This window comes from Rhinatrema bivittatum, chromosome 5 (genome assembly GCF_901001135.1).
Source record: "Rhinatrema bivittatum chromosome 5, aRhiBiv1.1, whole genome shotgun sequence".
Classification (NCBI taxonomy): domain Eukaryota; kingdom Metazoa; phylum Chordata; class Amphibia; order Gymnophiona; family Rhinatrematidae; genus Rhinatrema; species Rhinatrema bivittatum.
The window spans coordinates 150,005,709-150,020,428 of record NC_042619.1 but is presented as its reverse complement, the minus strand read 5'-3'; positions in this window follow the sequence as shown (position 1 = coordinate 150,020,428).

Genomic DNA, 14,720 nt, shown 5'->3' with positions numbered 1-14,720 from the left:
CCCACGCTCCTGTCATGGCTTCCTCAACCAGTGCTTTATGCAATTTGCACTGCAACCTCCTTGTTCCTGAAGGAAACTACCAAAGTAAACTCCATCCTTTCCCGCCTAGAAGGGAAGGCTCTTGCATGGGCCTCTCCATTGTGGGAACGCTCCGATCCCCTGCTTTCCAAGTTATCTGAGTTTGTTGCTCTCTTCAAGCAGACCTTCAGAGACCCAGGCCACCAAGCTGTAGCCAGCCATAATCTACTCCACCTCCGTCAAGGGTCACAGACCCTCTCAGAGTATATGGTGGAATTCAGGACCCTGGCTACCGAGCTCGGGTGGCAAGAAGATTGTCTGCAAGCTATCTTCCTAGATGGTCTTTCCAGCGCTCTCAAAGATGAACTCTCCATCCGTGAGACTCCCACGTCTCTAGAGGACCTGATTTCCCTCTCCGGGAAGATTGACCATCGACTCCAGCAATGGTGCCTAGAAGTAAAGGCCTCTTGCTCTCCTACTCCATGCCCCACACATGCTCAGAGTCCTCCAGCCAAGACTCCATCACCACCACCTCCTCCCGTGGTGGCACCTATGGAGGTGAACCATGGACGACTGTCTCTGACTGAACGTCTTCATCGGAGGAAGGAAGGTCTTTGCCTTTACTGTGGTGGCTCTGGAAATCTTCGGCAGTTCTGTCCGGTCCGTCTGGAAAACTGCAATGCCAGAGCCCGGCAGGGGTCCCGAGCTTAGGCGCTACTGTCACCAGCCCTCAACTCCTGCTTCCAGTCTCTCTGAGCATTGAGTCCCACTCCTTCACCACCACTGCTCTTGTCGATACAGGGGCAAGTGGCAGCTTTATCATGGATGACATCGTCAAGCTTCTGAACATTCCTCTTCAGTCGTTAGAAGTGAGCTTTCATATTGCCTCCATCCAAGGAAAACATCTTCCAGGGCTCATCACCCATTGAACAGCGCCCTTTTGTCTTACTGTGGGCACTCTCCAAGAGGAGGAGATGTCCTTCTATGTGTTAAAATGCTCTTCACATCCATTCATCCTGGGGCTGCCCTGGCTCCAGTCCCATGAACCCCAGTTCAATTGGCATTCCCTGCAATTGGTGCAGTGGGGTTCCAAATGCCAGAAGACATGTCTACATAAACTATCTCCATTCGTCTCTGTCTTGAAGTCTACCACCCTATCTGGTTAGCCTGCCCAGTATGCAGAGTTTGAAGACTTCTTGAAGCAGAAAGCTGACACCCTACCTCCACTACACAAGCTGAATTGCCCTATAGAACTTCTGCCAGGCATGACACCTCCCAAGGGCAGAACTTATCCATTCTCTCGTCCAGAAACCCTGGCCATGTCTGAGTATATTAAAGAGAACTTAGAAAAAGGGTTCATCCGACCCTCCGATTCTTCTGCCGGAGAGGGCTTTTTCTTTGTCAAGAAAAAGGACAGCAGTTTCTGCCCTTGTATTGACTACAGAGGGCTCAACACCATAACCTGAAAAGACTGGTACCCATTGCCCCTTAACAATGGGGGTGCAGATCTTTACCAAGTTGGATCTGAGGGGTGCGTACAATCTGGTACGCATCCAACCTGAAGATATCTGGAAAACAGCATTCAACACAAGGGATGGTCACTATGAATATACTGTGATGCCCTTTGGGTTATGCAATGCCCCAGCGGTCTTTTAATGCCTTATGAACAAAATCCTTCGAGACCTCTTATACTCATTCGTAGTCGTATACCTTGACGACTGATCTTTTCTAAAGACCTTGAATCCCACTGAGATCATGTTAGAATTGTCCTCCAACATCTAAGAGAAAATCATCTTTATACCAAGTTAGAAAAGTGCCTCTTTGAGCAAAATTGTTTACCTTTCTTAGGGTACATCATATCCGATCGAGGGTTCTCCATGAATCCAGATAAAGTCCATGGAATACGGGACTGGCCCCAGACAGTAGGCCTATGGGCCCTACAACGTTTCCTTGGCTTTACTAACTATTACAGGAGCTTTATTGCCAATTATTCTACTCTAGCTGCACCGCTTACTGCCATGACCAAGAAAGGGGCTAACACTAGTGTGTGGACTCCCGAAGCCCAAGCCACCTTTCAAACATTAAAAGAAGCATTCTGTCTGGTCCTTGTCTTCAGCACCTAGACCCAAGACATCCATTCGTCGTAGAAGTCGATGCCTCTGCAATCAGAGTGGGGCCATCTTAAGTCATTTTTCTCCAAAGGGTAAACTGACACCTTGTTCATTCTATTCACACAAGTTCTCTCCTACAGAGCAGCACTACACCATTGGTGACCGAGAACTTCTAGCCATCAAGCTGGCCATCAAGTGTGGCGCCCCTGGTTGGAAGGGGCGCAACATAAATTTACCATTTTCACCGACCATAAGAATCTTGAGCATCTTAAAGAAACTCAACTCTTGAACCCCAGACAAGCCCGATGGACGCACTTCTTTGAACGGTTCAATTTCAAACTACGTTATCGCCCGGCTTCCAAGAACCTCAGTGCTGATGCACTATCAAGATACTTTGAACCAGAGGATGTTCCTGATGTTCCCAGACACATCATAGATCCTGCCTGCACATCCATTGCCATGACCACTACCGTTCCAGTTTGGAAAACTGTCATTCCACATAGGTTACGTGAACGAGTTCTGAAATGGGCTCATGATTCCAAGTTGGCAGGACACCCAGGTCATACCAGGACCCTAGAGATGCTGCGGAGATATTACTGGTGGCCCAACACAGTGCAAGACTCTCGTAACTATGTAGATTCATGTCCTGTCTGTGCCCAACAGAAGTTACCACCGGACGGCCTTGGGGCCTACTCCAACCGCTTCCAGCACCTACCAAGCCATGGTCCAGCATCTCAATGGATTTCATCACAGACCTGCCTCTGTCCCAGAACAATACCATAATCTGGGTCATCATCGACCGTTTTTCGAAAATGGGTCACTTTATTCCCCTGCTGGGCCTCCCATCAGCCCCAGAATTAGCCAAGTTGTTTCTAAAACATATATTCCATCTCCATGGACTCCCAAAGGAAATCATATCCGACTGAGGACTGCAGTTTGCCGCCAGGTACTGGCGCTCTCGTTGCAAAAATTACAACATTGCCTTGAATTTTACGTCGTCCTATCACCCACAGGCCAACAATCAAGCTGAAAAGACCAACCGGACCTTGAAAACATTTCTTCGTTCCTACGTAAATGACCAGCAGGGCAACTGGTCCGATCTGTTTCTCTGGGCTGAGTTGTCACATAATACACATGTCACTGCTGCCACCAATGTTTCACCATTCTCCATGGTATTCGGGCAACAACCTCGGCTGCCACTTCCAGTTCCTCTCACCGTTCCTTCTCTAGCCATGCAATTCATGGCTCACATCATCCGCCAGGTGTGGAATTCAAGTCAAAGAATGCCTTACTCTGGCCGCCGAGTGCTCCAAGTGCACTTCTGATGCCCACTCTTCTGTCCTGGTCAGAAGGTGTGGTTAAGCACCTGACACATAAGGTTGAGACTCCCTTCTCATCGCCTGGCTCCCAAGTTCATCGGCCCGTTTACGGTTCTCCGAAGAGTGGGAACAGTGTTTTATCAACTTCAACTACCTCATGCCATGGGCATCCACAACACATTCCATTTCTCTTTTGAAGCCATTGGTTCTCTCCTGGCCCTCTCGCAGATACCCTTCACCTCTGCGGATCTCTACCGAACCAGATTCATCACTCCAGGTAAGAGAGGTCCTCGATGTCCGTCGGCGTCGAGGCAGATGGGAATACCTCTTATCCTGGGAGGGTTATGGGGCCAAGGAAAACACATGGGAACCGTCCCATAACATTCTTGATAAAGAACTCCTCAAGACATTCCACAGGACCCATCCAGAAAAGCCACAGCCGTGTAGAGGGAGACCTAGAAGGGGGGTACTATTGCATGCCCCTGCGCGCCCCATCCGCGGTCGGCCTGCGCATGGTCCTGCTCACCTCGCTAGCTCCTCTGCAGGTCACGAGTCAGCCTCCCCTGCGGCAGCCGTGAGCTCCTCCTCTAATGGTGGTGGTCACCAGGCCTTCCACTGCACACCAAGCCTTACGCCAGAGTTCGGCGTCCTCGGTGGCATTGGCCATGCCCCTACGTGCGCGCGTGCAGACTGCCCAGCCACTTGTAGGGCCAGGGGCATGTCCTAGCTCCGTGGCGCACCCTAATTGAACGTGCTACATAAGGAAGTTCCTGCCTGCAATTTCTTGCCTTGGCAATCAGGTTAGCACTGTATGTGTACTAGTTTGCCTCCGCGTTCACAGTCTTGTTATAGTTTTGATCCAGCGTTCTTCTGTTCCAGCGTTCTTCTGTTCCAGCATCCTACTGTTCCAGCCTGTCCAGCGTCCTCCTGTTCCAGCAACCTTCTGTTCCAGCGTCTGTTTGTCCTGTCTCCCCAGGTAGTACCTTTGGACTGTCTCTCTGGTATTGACCTCTGGCTGCTCCATTGACCATTCTGCTCGCTGCCTGGATCTTGACCTCTGCCTGCCTTTTGACCCCGTCTGACCTCTGGAACCTGATCCCTGCTTTGTTGACTACTCTCGGACTGACTCCTGGTATCTGACCTCTGTTTTGGCTGACACTCCTCGGAGTGATCCACGGAACCTGAACCCGGCTGCCATTGACCATGTTTCTTGATTCTGGTTTTGTCCCTTGCCTTGTCTTCGCCTACGCTGTACTGGCCTTCCTTGATCCTCCAGGCCTACAGCCTAGTGACTGACATCACTCCCTTGCTGCTCATGGGCACGCCTCTCTATTACCTCTCTGGGAGACCCTGTGAGGCCCACCTAAGTCCAAGCAGCCCGGATCCCTAAGGGCTTCACCCGGGGGGACCGTGGGCTTCCAGTGGTGAAGCTCATCCTAGCCTCCGTCTCCTCCTGTGGTCTGCCCCCTGGGGGCAGGTACTTCCTGGTCCCTACCAGGAAGCCATTCCACACTGCTCCAGGACAAGGGTCCACCTCTAAGTGCAACAGGCTCCCTTTTTGTGGACTATTCTTAGGGTTATGTAGAATTAATGTTTGTTTTATATTTCTGGATGTTGTTTATGTATTATAACACTTTCATTTTTCAAGCTATTGCTAGTATTGAATTATTTTGAAATTATAAAATGAAGAGTTTAAAAAAAAGAAAAAAGAAAGAAAATAAATTATTTTAAAGTAAACATCGGTTCTACACAAACACCATTTTATTCGGGACAAACCTTAGTACCAAAACTATATCTATATTTGGTGAGGTTAATATTCAAAAGCTATTCATATGGACACCCGCCTTTATTCAAAGCCGTATGCAGCTAAATTCTAGTCCATTATTGAATTATGAGGCCAGAATTTAGCAGCATAAGTAGGGGGCATTTCCAGGGGTGGGTGGAAGGCATATCCAGGTGGCTAACTCTGGTCGTACTGTAGGGCTGTCCTAAAGGTGGCCAGATATACTTATCCGGCTAACTTTGAGATAGCCAGGGATATTCAGTGGTTAGCCTGATAGATGTTCCATGGCTAAATATCAGCCTCACAGTATCTAATGAGAATTCTCAGATAGAAGGTCCTACACTTGATCTTAGCCAAAAGGACAAGAAGGTACTGGTACCAGCTAGGAAACAGGATTTCTGAGTAAAAGAGAGACAAGCATAAAGTTTTGCATTGCTATTTTCTATTAAATTGTTTTGTGAATAACATTTGAGACTATCTGATTTCTTTAATATATCATTGATTCCATATGATTTATTTACCTTAAAGACCCTGCCTTCCCTCTCAACCCCTGGGAGACTAACTGGGTTGATTTCAGTCCCTTGTATTTCTTTTTAGGAAGACCTAACTGGAAAGAGGGTAATATTCCTCTCCTGATTCCTCTTTTGTGTATCAAGTGAATCCCAGAGTTAACATCAGAAACCCCATAATATTATAGCCATCTTAACCACTGTAGCGGTAGAGTCACTTCACAGAAGTAGTGGGTTAGACAGTTATTATCCTTATGAAAGGCATGAGGGTAACCGTCATGAAGCAGCAGTTACTACCACAAGCAGCTTGCTGGACAGACTGCATGGACCCTTTAGTCTTTTTCTGCAGACATTTACTAAGGCTCAGTATGTCATAGAAGGGCTGAAAGAGAAAAAAAGCAAGTGAGAAAGGATGCTTCACAGTCAAAACAGAACCCAGGAAGTAGGAAACAGTCATTATCCAGCACATACAACATCTACTCAAGAGCAAATCCTTGTGCATTCATATTGTAATTTAGTGAGCTACAGAGAACAGGAGCAGGCCTAAAACTCCACGTGAAAGGGGTTTATTTGGGGTTGCTGAGACGCACAACTCCTCTCAGAGTTTTTTTTAACTCAGGATGTGGTTATTTTTATTCACCAATTAAAGTGAACACAGTTTACTGGAAAGTTGACTATGTCATGCATAGGATAAAATAACACCTTATAAGAAAGATATTCTTTACTAAGCTGAGAACAGGCAGGCAATCTTTTTAAAATCACTGTGCTAGCAGACACTAATTTGATCTATTTAATGATGGTAGGGACAGCTGGAGTAGATCAGCTAACACAGTGCCTGAAGCAACAAAGCATCTACTTAAATACTCCCTATTGCTTTCACTGTGAAATCTAACTACTCTAATTTTCAGAGCACACACTGCTTTTATTTCTGATAGCCCTGCCTTCACATGTCCATGTAGTGACTATCATGAGAATATTATTGATCCCCACATAATACTAAGCTGGAGGCATCTGCTTTCATCATAAATATGATGCATATTCCTTGGTACATGCCTGAACACTTCCTTATCACATACTAATCTCTTTTTAACTCATTTGTACAAAGAATATATTAAGGATTCACCATGTCTTGTGGTGTGTCTGCATCACATAATGAGGTCTGTTAAGCTGAGAATGTAACGTATGCTTCCACAGCCCGTGAAGAGTTAAAATCATAAATCCTATTATCAAAAATGCAACTTGAGCACTTAACTCACACACACACATCCACAGTGAAGAAAATGTTCTCATTAAAGTCTCATTTTGTTTTCTGTTTTCCATGCAGCATAAAATATGTGATGGCAATTTTTTAATTAAACAAAAATAAACTATTAAAATTCTATGATGTTTACAATAATTTACCACCAATATAACAAGCCTGTGTAAAATGGTAATAGGGAAGACAATGAAACAAACAAACAATCCCACACTACTCTTATTATACCACCAGTGACAAGGGTGAAGCACTGTCAAAAATTGCAGCTATAGCAACTACTGCTGTGATGGCACTGAATTATAATCATAGGCCCACTAGACAAAATATTTTCAGATTTTTTGATTGCCTTTAAAAATAGTCAATTGTAACTCTCAAAGATCACTAGTACTTTATTATTAGTATTATTTATATTCTGCTTTTTGGCACTTCAAAGCAGATTACATTCAGGTACTGTAGGTATTTCTCTATCCCCAAGAGTCCAATCTTTCTCAAATAACAACCCCAACACGAAATCATATTTCAAGAGTGTTCTGCATCAGAGGGGTCCTTGAAATTTTGTTTTATTTCTCTTCATCTAACGGTCCAAGAGGGTTCCCACATTGCTTGAGTAATGGACCGTCAGATGAATAGGACTAAGAGACATTTTTTTTAAAAACCCTGACGCAGACTATTCTCAAAACACGGCTCTTTCCTGGGGTTGTAATTTGAGGAAGATTGGACTCTTGGGCATATTAGCCCCCTTAAGTGCCAGTGATCTTTGAGAGTTATGATGGACTTTTTTTTAAGGGTAATCAAAAAATTTGAAAATATTTTTGACTAGTGGACTTATGATTATAATTCAGTGCCATCACAGTAGTAGTTTTATACAGTGTTTATAATGGTCCTTCACACAATGCCTGTGGTGGCATGCTAAGCAATATAATAAGAGTAGTGGGGTCTGACTTGTTAGTTTGTTATAATAATTTGTCCCATTACAAGAAATCACTAATAGTTGTCCCAACAGGCAGCTAACGATACATTAAGTTGGTAAGACATATTCAGGTTTGAAGAGAACTGAGAGGGAGGCTCCTCTGTAGACTCGCTCCTCCAGTGGAAACTGTCTTTTCCCCTACCCTGCAGCCTCAGTTGATATGGCTAAGAGGCAGGCAGCCATTACCAATACCTTCAGCCTCTGAGCTGCAGGGACAGACACAGGAGTAGACTCTGAAATGCAGTGGCTATAAAGATTCATATTTCAGGTCTTCAAATCAAGACTCAAGGGGTCTGAGTTGGTAGGAAAAGAGTTATCTGGAATTCTGTCATAAGCCACATTTGTCTGCTGCTCCTACCATGCATTTGGAAGGGTATCTGCTTCTGGATGCTGATCATCTGCAAGCTGTAATATAGAGCCTAAGAAGGTTAGAGAGTTGATCCTCTGCAAGTTGCAATCCAGGGAGCTTACAGTGTACATCACAGGCACTGAATTAAGGAACTTGCAAGGTATCTGCTGTAAAATGTGCTCTACTGCTTCAAGCTCCAGTGCAAGATCTAGTGGCCTGCAGTAAGAGAACTCATATGAAATCAGAAAGATAAGCTTCTTTTCTTCTCTACTACTTATGTAAAGAACATGTAAAGAACTCTTGCCACCTAACACTTTTCTCCAGACTCCACTATAAGTTGCACAAACTCAAAGCACATATAGCAAGGACATGCCATCTTTCTTGCTTCAGTTGCTTGCAGTATGTGGAGAACTTATTTTAATACAGGAACACCGGTATATAAAAATCTAAAAATAAATAAATAAATAAATAACTTATGCTAGCCATCATTCCAGTTCAGGGCACATGGACATTGCAGATATGAAAGTACAATTTGCCCTGTTACATCTTCCATGTTCACAGAAATTTGTTTCATTTCCTCTGAATCATCACCTTTAAATATCACTTCTGGTATGGATACTTGCCTTACATCCTCCTCAATAAAAACTGAAGCAAAGAAATAATTTAATCTCTCTGCTACAGCCTTGTCCTCCACTAATGCACGTTTTACCCCCTCGATCATCTAATGACTCCCTTGCAGACCTTTTGCTTCAAATGTACCTGAAAACAATTTTATTATGAATTTTTTCTTCTTCAGTAAGCTTCTTTTCAAATTCTATCTTGGACTGCCTTATCAAAGCTTTGCTTCTAACTTGCCGGTCCTTACGCTGTTTTCTGTTTTCTTCTTTTGGATCCCTTTTCCATTTTTGAAAGATGTTCTTTTTGCTATAATAGCCTCCCTCACCTCACCTTTAAACCATGCCAGCAGTCATTTGGCCTTCCTTTCACCTTTCTTAGGGGCGGATTTTCAGAGCCCTGCTCGCCTAAATCCGCCCAAAACCGGGCGGATTTAGGCGAGCAGGGCCCTGCGCACCGGTGAGTCTATTTTACATAGGCCCACCGGCGCGCGCAGAGCCCCGGGACTCGCATAAGTCCCGGGGTTCTCCGAGGGGGGTGTGTCGGGGGCGTATCGGGGGGCGGGCCCGGTCGTCGTGGCGTTTAGGAGGCATGTCGGCAGCATTTTGGGGGCGATATGGGGGCGTGGCTATGGCCCGGGGCGGTCCGGGGGAATGCCCGCGCCCTCCGTACCTGCCCCCAGGTCGCGTCCCGGCGCGCAACAGGCCCGCTGGCGCGCGGGGATTTACTTCTCCCTCCGGGAGGCGTAAATCCCCGGAGAAAGGTAAGGGGGGGGGTGTAGACAGGGCCGGGCGGGTGAGTTAGGTAGAGGAAGGGAGGGGAAGGTGAGGGGAGGGCGTTAGAGGATTCCCTCCGAGGCCGCTCTGATTTCGGAGCGGCCTCGGAGGGAACGGGGGTAGGCTGCGTGGCTCGGCGCGCGCCGGCTATACAAAACCGATAGCCTTGCGTGCGCCGATCCCGGATTTTAGCGGCTCCGCGCGTATCTACTAAAATCCAGCGTACTTTTGTTGGCGCCTGGAGCGCCAACAAAAGTACGCCTATTCGCGGTATTTGAAAATCTACCCCTTAATGTGTGGAATACATCTGTTCTAGGCTTCTAAGATGGTATTTTTAAACAATGTCTATGCCTGATGCATACTCTTGACCTTTGCTGCTGCTCTTTTCGGTTTCTTCCTAAACATTTTTCTCATTCTACCATAATTTCCCATTTGAAAGTTAAATGCTCTCAAAGGACATTTTTTTTAGTGTCCTCCCTTCAGTTATCAAGTCAAATTTGATCATGTTATAATCACAATTGCCAAGTACCCCCCAACAACCATTTCATTGTCTGTCTGTTCATTCTGCTCAGGTGAACTTCTACTTTATTCCCCTTCTTACATTGAATTTCAATCCATAAAGATTAAAACTACTTTTTGGTCCTTGCCATCATTATTATGTTACTATGTTAGTCAGGACAAAAAAGATGTAAATGGAAGAAAAAATAGCAAATATGATAAATGGTGGATCATTGTGAGACCATTGATCATTGTGAGACCAAGATGAAGGGGCAGAATATTTGAAAGCTGACATATAAAAAACAGAATTATCATTTTTCTGCAGCCAGAAATAAAAAGGCGGGTGTGGCCATCCTTATTAGCAAGAACTTCAAGGTGACCAAAGCTATTTCAGACCCAAGTGGCAGATATATCTTTGTTAGGTGCTTCCTTAATGAAAGGGAAATTTCCATTTGTAATAGGGGTGTGCATTCGTTTTGAACTTAAATGGAAAACGCAACTTATTTTTGTTTTTTAACTTAAAAAAAAGATGAGGCTTAAACGATCGGATTTCCAACTTATTCAACATAGCTATGTTGAATACGTTGGAAATCGCGATTGTTGATCTAAATAAAAATTTAAACCCCTCACCCTCCTTAATTCCCCCCCCCCAAGACTTACCAAAGCTGGCCAAAAGTTCCGTGAGGGTCCGGGAGCGGTCAGGAGGCCCCGGGAGCAGTCAGGAGGACCCCCAAGCTGGCCAAAAGTTCCTTTTGAGCCCAACGAGGGTTCCGGGAGCGAACCCGAGGGGAATCACGTGACGCCGCGTCACTCTGACGTGGCGCCGACGTCACGTGATTCCCCTCGGGTTCGCTCCCGGACCCCTCGTTGGGCCCAAAAGGCACTTTTGGCCAGCTTGGGGGGGTCAAGAGGCCCCCCCAAGCTGGCCAAAAGTTCCTCATATTGGGCCCTCGTTGGGCCCAAAAGGCACTTTTGGCCAGCTTGGGGGGGTCAGGAGGCCCCCCCAAGCTGGCCAAAAGTTCCTTTTGAGCCCAACGAGGGGTCCGGGAGCGAACCCGAGGGGAATCACGTGACGCCGCGTCACTCTGACGTGGCGCCGACGTCACGTGATTCCCCTCGGGTTCGCTCCCGGACCCCTCATTGGGCCCAAAAGGCACTTTTGGCCAGTTTGGGGGGGGTCAGGAGGCCCCCCCAAGCTGTCCAAAAGTGCCTTTTGAGCCCAACGAGGGGTCTGGGAGCGAACCCGAGGGGAATCACGTGACGCCGCGTCACTCTGACGTGACGCCGACGTCATGTGCTCCTTGCAAAGGAGTTCAGGAATGGCGTCCTGACCCCGCTGGACCACCAGGGAGTTTTGGTAAGTCTTGGGGGGGGGGGATTAAGGCGGGTGAGGGGTTTAAATTTTTATTTGCACATATGGACATAGACTCAACATGGAATTCTCCATATGTCCATATTGACCGCAAATGGGACCCCCTTTCGACTTATGGACTTATGAACTTAAACTTTTGGTCTGCACATCCCTACCTGGTGGCCCAAAGATGTTTCTCACAAATCCTGAGAGCTGAGACTGGACCATAGGTGATATCTGACCAAGCTCCCATTTGGGTAGAGCTCTCTCCTTTAAATGCTGGAGTGGGGGATCAAATCTGGACGTTCCCGAGCTTCTTAATCTCTGATCCTGAATTCCAATCTTTTTTAAGAAAGCGATGGGAAATGTTATGTTTCAAAATCAACAACATATTTCTACTTCCCAACTCTTTTGGGAGACTGGGAAGGTGATTCTACGGGGAGAAATCATTGCCTTTTTAAGTAGAATGGAAAAATGTATTAATCATACAATTTTCAAGTTAGAAGCCAAATTACGTGTGGCTAAAAATATTTTTTCTGCTGTTTTAGAAAGCCTTAATGTTTATCTTCACCATAGAGATCAGCAGATCTTGCAAGTCTCCGAACACAGTTTATTTCGATATGGGAACAAAGCAGGGGAACCTCTAGTTAATGTGGTTCAAGTGGCTAGGGGTCAAACCATTATTGAACATATGAAAACAGTTCTGGGGAAAACGGTTACTATGAGGGTGGAGATTTGTGAGGTGTTTAAGGCATTTTATGACTCATTGTATATGGATGATGCCCTTGGAGGGAAACAAGATGAGGAATCCATTTTCACCAGTATCACTTTGCCAATGCTTTCAGAGACACAGCTTTCCTGAATAGGCCGCTTCACTTATTTGAAGTTTTAAATGTAATCTCCTTGAGCAAATTGGAGAAATCCCATGGCCCCAATGGACTCTCGTATAATTTTTACAAAATTCTAAAATTGAATTTGGCTGTCCCTTTGAAGAATTTCTTTTCAAGCGCACTAAGTATGGGCTCCTTTCCAAGAGGGTTTAATTCAGCTCACATTACTATGTTAGCGAAACTGGGAAAAGACCCCCAAATCCCATCTTCATATCGTCCCATTTCATTATTGAACTGTGATTTTAAAATCCTAATGAAAGTTTTAGCAGACAGAATCAGTCAGATACTGCCCATACTTATTTCTGACCATCAAGTGGACTTTGTCAAAGGTTGATCAACTAGCACTCAGATAATTAAATTACTTACTTCCATGCAGATTTGCAAGACGCACCAAGAACCAGCCCTAGCAATCAGTTTTGATTCAGAAAAAGCATTCAATCGGGTCTCGTGGCCTTTTCTTTTTTCTGTTTTGAGAAGGTTTGGTTTTCAGGGTGATATTTTAACTTACATTTCTCTTCTCTATCATAATCCATCTTTTTTCATCATTACCAATGGCTGAAAATCTTCAGGCATTAAAATACAAAGAGGTGTGAGACAGCATTGACCCCTGACCCCTTCTTTATATTCTATTGACCTATTACTGAGGAAAATTGATTTCTCCCCGGATATGATTGGCTTTCCTCACAGCTCTAAATCCTTTAAAGTAGCTGCCTTTGCCAATGATTTCCTGATTTTTTTAACACACCCGGAAGACTCTCTTTTCCCACTACTGAAACTTCAGATGTCTTTGGCCACTTTGCTGGATTAAAAATTAATCAAGAGAAGATGGAGGTGCTAGATATCTGTGGGAATATTATATGGAACTGGGTAGGTTATATGTTATACTGTTATATGTAAAGCCTGTTGCTAATTTACTGTTTCACTGTAAACCGAGGTGATGTATAACTATACGTACCACGGTATAAAAGAACCTATCAATAAATAAATAAATAAATAAATAAATAAATAGGTCATTTCCCGCTGAAATGGGTGACCAAGGATATGAAGTATGTGGGAATTAGGATCCCTGCTGACCTGCCCTCTCTTTATACAGCAAACAACTAGGCATTATTAGCGAGTATGTTAAATTCCCTATCTCATTGGAAAGCACTTCTGCTGTCTCTTTTGGGCAAAATTCACTTACTTAAAATGATGATAGTCCCTAAGTGGCTTTATGTTTTGCAAATGGTTCCTCTGTGGAAATCTAAGAAGAATCAGAGGGAAATAGAAAGGGCTATTTGTTCCTTTTTGTAGAATGGACAGGAAGCTCATCTTTCACTACAGGTGCTTACTAGACCTACAGTTATCTAGGAATGATTTCTTTGCTTATTTAGAATTACGACATTTCATTAGAACTTTAGGAGAAATGCTTCAAGAGACACCTTCTGCCATATTATTGTGAGAGGTAGTGCTAGGGGATTTATAGCGTAATTTTAAAATTCTGTAGCGAGATTTCATAAAGCAGTTCTTGAAATCCCAGATGATGAAAGCCTCTGCCTCATTTATCAAAGATGGCATAGTTGGTGAGAGTTCCATCTATCTCTTTCAGAGTTCAAGGAATGTTTTTTGGATATGAGAATGTCATATTGTGAGAGACACAATTTAAGTTTCTCTGGCAGTTTTACTGGACACCTGAAAAGTCCTATAAGGCATATCAATCCACTTCAGATAAGTGTTTAAAATGTGGAATGGTTTCTGGTGATTATGTGCATATGTTTTGGACTTGCTCTTTCATCCAGCATTTTTGGCAGCAAGAGGGAAGTTTCTCTGCCCAAATTTTGGGTCTGGATCTTCCTAGGGACCCAAACCTGTAGTTTTTTTGGTGAATTATCCTCTACTTTCCTGAGTTGGATGCAAGCACTTGTACACTGATAAAAAAAAAAGGGTCTGATTGGTAGGAAATTAATATTAGTACATTGGACGAGAAAATCCCTTCCTAACTCTGAACACTGGTTTCAAAGAATGGTTAAATTATTTACTTTTGAATTTCTTACTGCAAAGGTAAGCTCTCCCAAGCACTTCCATGCAATGATGAACATCTGGAGTCCATTCTATACATTTCTATCCCTTACAGTCCGGGAAACTATAACTGATATATAATAATATGATCTCTATCCATAATAATATTTTTTTTACCTCTTATAACAACCGTTCTCTTTTCTTTCTTTCTGGGATGGCTACTCAGTCTTCCCTTTTTTCTTTCCAAGTGGAACCATAGACATCATACCACATTGTGT